The following is a 9,532-nucleotide window of genomic DNA, read 5'->3' as shown; positions in this document are numbered from 1 at the left end:
TTTTTTTATAGTTAAAGTCAAATTGTGATAATGCGTTTTGTTTCTCCACTAAATCAGTTACCAATTTAGTATCTTTTTTATGATGAAAATTCTATTATTTGAAATTATCATTTGTGAAAGTTAGTGAATGAATTTTTTCCTTAAAACATTACAAAGTCAGCACCACCTGTACATACCCTTTGCACCTTCCAAAATACCCCTTCACCTTAGATTGTATCTTATTGAAATACAGCATTACTTAAAATAACTTAAAGTTATTTTCTTGAGTCATTAACGAGAAATTACAAATGCAGTAATAAAAATTTTTAGGTTACCAAGATTTATGTTTTATTTAACTGCTGAACTCTTGCTGTTAGAGGAAAGGAATGATTAGTTGCTCTCATTTACAATGTGACATTTACATTATGCAATAAATCCTCTAGTGGTGCATTAATTTATGTATCATATGATCTTGTAGCTGAGTATATGATACTGCACTTTTGTCTAATAACATAAATGCATTTCCATATTCAATCATATGAATCTTCTGAATACTTAGGCATTTAAACAACTCATTTATTATTCTATAATTCCGGTTTGATTTTTTGAAGTTACTCTTCTTAACAAAACAACATTTCTAATATTATACCCTCCTTTTTGAAGTAGTTCACTAAAGGTCATGACCATATTATGCCAAGCATTATATTATTCTATGGTTATTAAATAAGTGATTGAGTGAATTACAATGAAACCAGGTGATTCACTTATTCATATATTTTAAAACAGCTAGATTTTTGCATCATGCAGAGCAAACATCAAGATTACTAAATGTTTAATTTTTAATCATTTTTAACACAAGGTAAATATAATTAAAGAGTAATGTAGAACACCTCCCTCATGTTCTTTGCTTTGGATTATTAGAGAGAAGAAGGAGAAAGATCAGTAGTCATACCGTTAGATAGATTCATAATTATTCAAACTCTGTGGATCTTTAAATTGAAAGGAATACTTAAGGTTATCTTACTGTTATCTTCAAATATTTCAAGGGTTTCCTTAGTATCAATGAGTTAAAACTTAGGGCAGTCCTAGGAAGAAATTCCTGAGGGAAATAAAATTATCACCTGCCTACAATGAATAAAGTGCCATGATTGGTACTTTCTGATGTATTATGCCTTGAAAAAATTGCTATGTTTTGTAATATATATATATTTTCATTTAAAAAGAGACAATTGAGTGATAGGATCATAGCTATGATTCCACCCTGGTTATAAGACTTTAAAGGTCTGCTTTTGCTGATTCAAATCAAAGTACTAGTGGTCCTCGACTTGACGATGGTGTGAAAGCAATAACATTCGTAGGAAGTGTATTTTGAATATTGATCTTTTCCCAGGTTAGTGATACATGGTACAATACTCTCCTGTAATGCTGGACGGTGACAGTGAGCCGCAGCTCCCAGTCAGCCTATCCATCACGAGGGTAAACAACTGACACTCTACAGTATATTCATTGTGTTAGATGATTTTGCCCACCTTAGGTTAACGTAAGTGTTTTGAGCATGTTTAAGGTAGGCTGGGTTAAACTATGATGTATGGCAGGTTAGTTCTATTAAATATATTTTTGGCTTTCGGATATTTTCAACTCAACTGATGTCTTTATCAGGACAAAACCTGTTGTAAATAGAGGATGATCTGTATATGTTCCGATAGGTGATGGACACTTAGTGAAGATATTACAGAAAGGAAGAAAGCACTATTAGAAGCTGGAAGGGGTCATGATTTTCATTTTTTGAAACGATATTCCCTAATAACTTCCAGAGTTTTACTTATGTTTCTTGAGTTTTTTCAGAGTTTAATACCGGCATCCAAGATAATCATTAAAGGGAGAACTATGTTTCTTGGGAAACATGTACATAAATAGTAACTATTGCCAAATTTCCTAAGACTGTGGAAGACGGCCAACATAGCAACAACTTGGAACTAAGGAACTGATCAGAAATTCTTATAAGATGTTTTGTTTCAACATACTATCAGAAAGAAAAGCAAATCTTTGAAGATCACACTGGAAAATTACGCTGTCAGAATCCTGATTTAAAATTTGTTTTTGACATTGCACTGACCAAAACATATGGACTAAAAAATATAGTACCTTATTTAAGTTTCTTTACTATTGAATCCTATAATGGTTTTCTGAAACCATCATGAGATATAAGAGCATCAATTTGGATTGAGGTAGCCCTGTGTGAGAGCCCCAGCTTTGCCAGATATGAGGCTACGGCCTTGATCAAAGTTAGTTGACGTTTCCATCCCCACCTCTTACAGCAGTATACAGGAATATGTATTTGCCTCATTTGATTCTTGAGGGAATTGATTTAGATAATACATGTTTTTATAGCTGGCACATAGTAAGTGTTTAATAAGATATTATTATAAAAAGGAAAATGTTATTATCATTAATAAATAATGTAACCATTCATAAAAAGAACTTTCTCTGAGAAATTATAATTTAGAAAGCATTGCAGCAGTTACTATGCTCTTCATGCCGAAATGAAGACATGGAAATCCTGCTGATTGTAAATCTTGTATTTTTGTTTGTTTGTTTGTTTGTTTGTTTTTGTTATTTGTTTAGAATGATTATTGGAGGTATTTATGTTTTGTTATCATAATGCCATCATATAAAACATAATTATAAATTCAAGTTTACTCTTGCTTTATACTACCTCTTTATTACAGAGAAAGGAACATAATCAGTTTCAAAAAACAATGAGGCTTCTTGGTCTGAATGTTTTACTTCTAGGAATTTATTATATATATATTTACTCATGTGTACATAGATACATGCATGTGAACATTGATTATATAATTTTATAATTTAAAATCCTGGAAACTTGCTAATTTTCTATTGGAATTCATTATGAACAGATTATGTTGTGTGCATACGATAGATATTCACTGATAAAATATATGGGGGTTGATGATAGAAGAAAGAAATGGCATGTTCTCCATGATGTAATAAATGAAAAGCATAGGATGTTACAGAGTACAGCATTCTTATATATCTATAAAACTGCACACACACTTGTATATGCATGAAATATTTCTAAGAGGATGTTCTATAATGTGAAATTTGTTCTTTCTGAGAGACATATGTCTTGCTTTGAAGGGAAATTTACTTTTGGATTTCTTGTATGTTTATCATGTGTGTAAAATGTAAAAAATAGTTTAAAATATTGATAGAAGGAAATAAATGAAAAGACAAGAAATAACTGTATCAGTGCGGTTAGCATATGTTTGATTTATATTTGTGTGCATGTATGTGTGAGATATGAGTTAGTCTATACTTCTATAATAAACATCTTTCTTTTATAGTAAATATAAATAAAAATATAGCATTGGTTGACATATTGAAAGATAATCTGAAATAAACTATAAATTACTTTATTCAAAATTATCATTAATCTGCGCATTGATTTTTAGCATTTCTCAGTAATGTCACTATAAATTTAGGCAACAGCTTAATTTTTTTAAAAAAAAATTAAGTCCTAAGTATTGGGTATTTCAGAAAAATATAATCATCTTCTTAAATTATGGCTTTGTAAAATCATTCACATATCTTTACAGGTAGAAACAGTGGAAGCAATAAACTAAACCCAAGTTGTCTTTGTATCATCTTATATCTGTTTTTTATTGTTACCCTTTGGAATTGTATTATTTCTCACTTTTGCTTCTGCAGATAAAATAAGTCATAGCTTAAGTACAATTACAATGCTTTTACTCATTTCAAGAGCATTTTAAAAAATTCAGCCTATTTCTACATTATAAATGATAGTGGTTGAATATCAATTGGTACTATTATAAAGATCTTAGGGGAAAGAAGATTAAATATTGTCTCAAAGAGCTAGGTTTGTTATTATCTAGACTGACATGGAACCCTCAGAAATAGGAAAATATCAGCAATCTTCTGACTCGAAGTTAAACTACAAGTGGCATGTCTGCATATATTTCCTCCATAGAAATAAGTGTTGAAATAAACATATTTTTGTTCTATTGAAGAAAATACAAGCAACAGGATATAAGGCTATTATCTCCATGAGGAGAGGACTTAAGAAATTCATTCACTGCCATATCCCCAGTGTCATGTACCTGGTACATAGCAGATGATGATTAAACATTTGTTGACTAAGGCGATTCTTTAACATTAGCCTACAAGTTAAATTAATGGAAGTACTATAAAGAAAATTGACCTAGGTATCTTTTGATTATTTAAACTATCTTAAATTAAAATAAGAAGACTCTTTCCAATAATGAAAATCAATCTATTGGAATCAGAGCATATTGTACATTCCACTGGAAAGTCTTAATATGCAAATCTCTTTAAATTCTATTTAATAACATTTCTGACATAGTTTGAGACTGATTACACAGTAAACAGCAACTATATTTTTCCAAGACACTTCATAAGCATATTTTGATATACTTTTTTTTGTGTGCTTATCTCCTTTGAAGAGTCCCTGTAACCATTCAGCCAGGTGTTGGGAAGAGATGTAGTAGCTGAGGACCCTTCTTTCTGACATCATCCTCAGCATCAGTTTCGGAGATGCTTTCGCCCTGTCCGTCTTCTGCAGCAGCCAGGCAGAGCGCCAACTCCTTCAAAGCCGTGAGGAACTATTCAGGCTCCAGAAGTAAGTTGATCGTGTTCAATTTGATAATTGCTAGTGGGTTTCAAACCATTTAGGGGAGGCTTATTAAAATCTTGCAAATTAATATACTAATTAAAACTAGCATTATTCATCACTGATTATTTTTTTTCTTTTTTGTCATATCTTTCTAGAGTTAGAAAATCTACCACTTTTTATGTCGATAACATATCTTTATGGAATTCTTTTTTTTTTCCAGGATTGTTTCACAATGCATTATCAGAATCTATCAGAATCTATGTTGGCAGCCTTGAGGAGTAGACATGGGAGAGAGTAATGATGTTTGCACATGAGTAAACAGATTCAGAAAGACCAAGTATTTTATCAAAGTTGCTTGGCTAATGATTAAGGAAGATGGAATAAAATTCCTGGTCTTTTGATTCTTAAAAATCAAGTGCTCATTTTGTGACTTTGATCTCCTTTGCTATATGGAGGGTAAGAGAGTAGTGCTAGAAATAGCACTTTTCCCAATTGGTTCGATTATTGAATGACATGTTCTTTCTGTCATTGAAAGATATTTATGGCAGTCTGTAAATAAGTATATTAAAAAAAAAAAAACTAAAGAAAAGGGAAATCACATGTAAGAAAATGAATTGAAATCAGGGAACATGAAGAGTCTGCAAAATGCATAACATAATGTATTGTATACCAAATGCTTGATATAGGCATCTCTTGCTTCTCTTAGTGATATATTTGTATGAAAATGTCACCATGCATAAAATGATTATGGGTGCATTTTTATAAAGAGCAAAGTTTAATCTACCTAGACTGTCTGTTGGTAATTAGGTGCTTAGCAATTGAAATCTCCTTGAAGAGAACGGGTAGGAGATACTTAATAACCTTAGTTTGTTTTGCAACATATTACAGCTTCAGTAAACCAGCAACAGAAATGTCTATATCCTTAAGGGAACATAGAGACTATTGCTAAGAATTTGTTTCTGATCATGGTGCTATGAATTACATAAAAATTTAAAACAGGCAGCCAGTGTGTTGTTGCTAGTATACTCAAAATAATGTGAAAGACTGCTTTTAAGATATAAACAACAAAAAAAGATATATTAGGCTATATTGAGATTAATTTATTATAACTAGTATAACATGATGAGTCTGAGTATGCAAAAGATAGATTAGAAGTCATTATTTTAGTGTAGATTTATTCTATCTATGTTTTATTGCCTTGTACTCCTTTGGTACATGATTTATTCATTTATCGTAAGAATTGCTTTTGTTGTGTTGGTCCTTGAGTTTTTTTATTATTATTATTATTATTATTATTATTATTATTATTATTAATTAGAGCAAATTGAGGAAGACATTTTAGATTTTCCATCTTTTAATTTTCTTAAAGAAATGGAGGACCTTGTCTATGAAGTGATTTCACACAGTTTGAAGATACGGAAATGTATAGAGTTTGTTTGTTTGTTTGTTTGTTTGTTTTTTGGAGGGTTTGTTTCCCAAAGGCAACCACACAAGAGACTCCAGACATTTTATATGCCCAAACAATTAATTAGATAATTAATGAATTTTTGTTTTTCATTGCTAAAGCTGACTTTTTCTAAATAAAACATCTGACTTTATGAAAGCTATTAGCAGAGGAAATATATTTACTAATACAGATTCTCTAGTATAAATCAGAAGACTTAGTGAATTCAAATATGTTTTTATTTACTAATGACTATAATTAAGGTCACAGGATTTACTTAATTAACCTGGCAATATAAGGGTAACAAATAAGTTATACATTGAAAATGTCTCTTCTGAGTTAATGCTTAATTCAGTTTTTTTTTTTTTTTTAATTACCAGTCCATTAGTCTGTAGAAGTAGAATCTCCTTTTCCCTTTCTATTTTTTCTTTGGAGTAACATTAAGCTGAAATTCTTGCATGGAATTAATCACCCTGAAAAAAGAGAAAGTAAATACATTCCTAATTAGACTCCTCAAATTTTAAAGAACTGGTTGAAAATTCATAGCACATCTAATCTATTAAATCTCTTTTAAAAAATAAATGGAATACTGGAAACTTTCTTAGAGGAAGTAATGAATGGAGAAGTAGTATAATAATAATAAGGCAATGGAATATCCTTTAGTTATTAGTGCAGGACTGTTCAGGTGATGGTGGTTGTTATGACAGTTCTTTTGTCTCACTGTGGCATTTTTAATTAGTCTTGGCCAGTAAAATAGCACTTTTTTCTATTTCAGCTGTTCTTTCTTATTTAACTAAAGCTCTGATGAATTTAAACAATAAAAAATAATGTCTGAACAGGAGATATGCATGCTTGTGTAAATAGGTACATATGTATCTAAAGATAATTTACCATAGACATAACAGCAATGATAATCACTGTGCAAAACTAATATGCCTTCTAAATACTTAATGACATTGAATATATAATATTTAAAATACTTTTATTTTTCTGAAACAAATTCCCTTATGTTTATTTAATGTTTATAAATGATCAACTCTGATAAGATTAGTTGACAGTGGCTTAATAACATCATAATAATGACATATTATTTGATACTTTTTAGTACTTTTTAAATAACCATTAACTTATTTGACTCAGACTATTTCTATGAGATAGTTTTAAAAATTTGTATATGCTCTCCACCAGACAGATTTTTAATGCTTAATATTTTTAGGTATATATTTATATTCTTAAAATCATACCGAAAACTTGAGCCACAAAAATACAGTTATAAAATTAGGGCTATCTATAGGACAACGTAACATGCTAACTACAAATGCTAAAGTATTTGCTTGAATTAAGTTTAATAATCCGAAAGACAGAACAGAGATGAAACATATTATGCATTGCTCGTTTTATAAAAAAGAAGAAGAAAAAATTTTCAGAGAAAGCAAACTTTATAATGGCTCTCACGAATGTATGCCTTCATTATCGATCACGTCCAATTTGGTATATCTAATTACCTAAGTGCCTTAAATTTAACATGTTGCAAACTAAACTAACAGTAATCTCTCCAAATATACTCTTTTAATATTCTAGGGCTCAATATATGACTTCACGATATACCAGAAAAAATAGGAATCATCTTGTCACCTCTCTCCTTCATTCCATGATTTCTATCACCTAATCCGGTCATATTTACCTACCAAAAAATAAATAAACTTATTGAATTTATTCATTTTTCTCCATTTGAGACTACCAGTACTCTGGTTCCAAATAACATAATCTGTCCCCTGGGCTACTCCAGAAGCCTCCTAAATTACTACTTCCATGTAATGATGCACCTATTCTCAGTCTATTCTCCGTAGACTGAGAATGACAAAATTGAGATGTCATACCTCCCAAAAGGCCATTACTCTTAAAATATAGACAGAGTTCATTATTATGGCTTTCCATGCCCTGCATGGTTTAGCACTTTTTTTTAAATACCCCCAACTCATTGCACAGCATACTTCCTTCCCTTCCTGCATTCCAGGCACAGAGGCCTTTCGTTTCTTCTTCCCAATCCTGTGACCTCCCACCCAACTCTAGGTGCCCTGGTTGTTTTTTTCCCTCAGGGGATCACCACTCTCAACTCCTTTTTGCCTCTCCTCTCAACACAATAGTAACTTATCAAAGGAAGCCTTTCTCTGTGGCTGATCAGATTGTCTTTTCTTATTATACAGTCTTATACTACTGTATAACTAATTCATTACAATTTTATATCTCTCTGTGAAGTTACCTTACTAATATTGACTTTCCTTTCAAATTGTAAGCACTATAAGGTCACAATCCATGTCCATTTTGTTCATTATTGAGACTCTATTATTTTGACTCTATGAGCACAGGTATAGAATTTCTCTCATTTCTTCTCACTTTCTCTGTGTGTGTGTGTGTGTGTGTGTGTGTGTGTGTGTGTGTGTGTGTGTTTTAAAAGACAAAAAATCTCTGAGATCTGAAAAAAAATCACAGAAGTATCATGGAGAGAAAATTATGACAGATGGGAAATATTGGCATTGGAAAATTACTGCTTGACTTTGCCTTTCTGCCCTTTTTTTTTTTGGCCTTTTCTTTAGTGACTTATTGGGATAATTTTCCTTATAACTGACATGGCTTTTGTTATAAAGTTCTAGAAACTATGATTCTACTGATAATAGCTGGACCTCTGCATTTCTAGAACTAATAAGAAGTACTGGCATGAAATTCTTTTACTTTTATATAGATAATGGTTAATGTTAAATAAGAATGTTCTAATTTTTAAATATGACTGTTAAAACCTATGCATTGTTCAGTAAAATAGAGGAAGTTCTCTTTATCAAGTAAAGCATGAACATTCTTTTGCTTTTATCTGTAGAAAGAAATATTCCAAGGTTATCACATCAAACAGAATTTTTGTTATCAACGATTTAGATATTTACATTTTTGTTTTTTGCATTTTCTTGTTGTCAAAGTTTGATCCCATTTTACTGCCTTCTCACCATTCACAGCAAGCGTTTAATTTTTCAGTGCCCTTATACTGCTCCCCTCTCTTCTTCTTAATCTCAGCACCAATCTTCCAGGACTTCAAGAGCCTGTCCTTGCTGTTATGAAGCAGGTACAAATGAATCCAACTGGAATATTTATCTAAAAAATAATTATTTATCAGTAGAAGTAACGGTATTATAAGGAAGAAAGAAATAATGATGAAAAACTCCAAATAATCATGTGGGTTCAGTAGAAAAGAGGTTTCTTCCATCTAAGATTATGCAAATATACTTATTAGAAGTAGAATTTACTGGACCTCAGAGGTAGGTTTCAACATTGGGCTATTGTTGTTAATGTGCTGATATGTTGTCTCATGTAGGTAAAATTCACAAGGTAGAAAGATAATGCACAGTTGTCCCAAAAGCCCTTAAGCACTGACACCAAAACTAAAA

The 9,532-nt window shown here is 31.1% G+C and overlaps 1 protein-coding gene across 4 annotated transcripts in view; it reads left to right on the top strand.

Annotated features, from left to right (window-relative positions):
- The window catches only part of LRFN5 (leucine rich repeat and fibronectin type III domain containing 5), a 243,866-nt gene that overhangs the window by 115,801 nt on the left and 118,533 nt on the right, over positions 1-9,532 (top strand). For 2 of the 4 annotated variants that reach the window (XM_023521766.1, XM_011376254.2), the window contains exon 2: positions 4,482-4,657. The exons of the other annotated variants lie outside the window; for them this stretch is intronic. The gene's annotated coding sequence lies outside the window, so the exon portion shown is untranslated. The remainder of the gene's footprint in view (positions 1-4,481; positions 4,658-9,532) is intronic. 4 annotated transcript variants of the gene reach the window in all.

This window comes from Pteropus vampyrus, unplaced genomic scaffold (assembly GCF_000151845.1).
Source record: "Pteropus vampyrus isolate Shadow unplaced genomic scaffold, Pvam_2.0 Scaffold10, whole genome shotgun sequence".
Taxonomy (NCBI): domain Eukaryota; kingdom Metazoa; phylum Chordata; class Mammalia; order Chiroptera; family Pteropodidae; genus Pteropus; species Pteropus vampyrus.
This window is presented reverse-complemented; position numbering and strand designations above follow the sequence as displayed.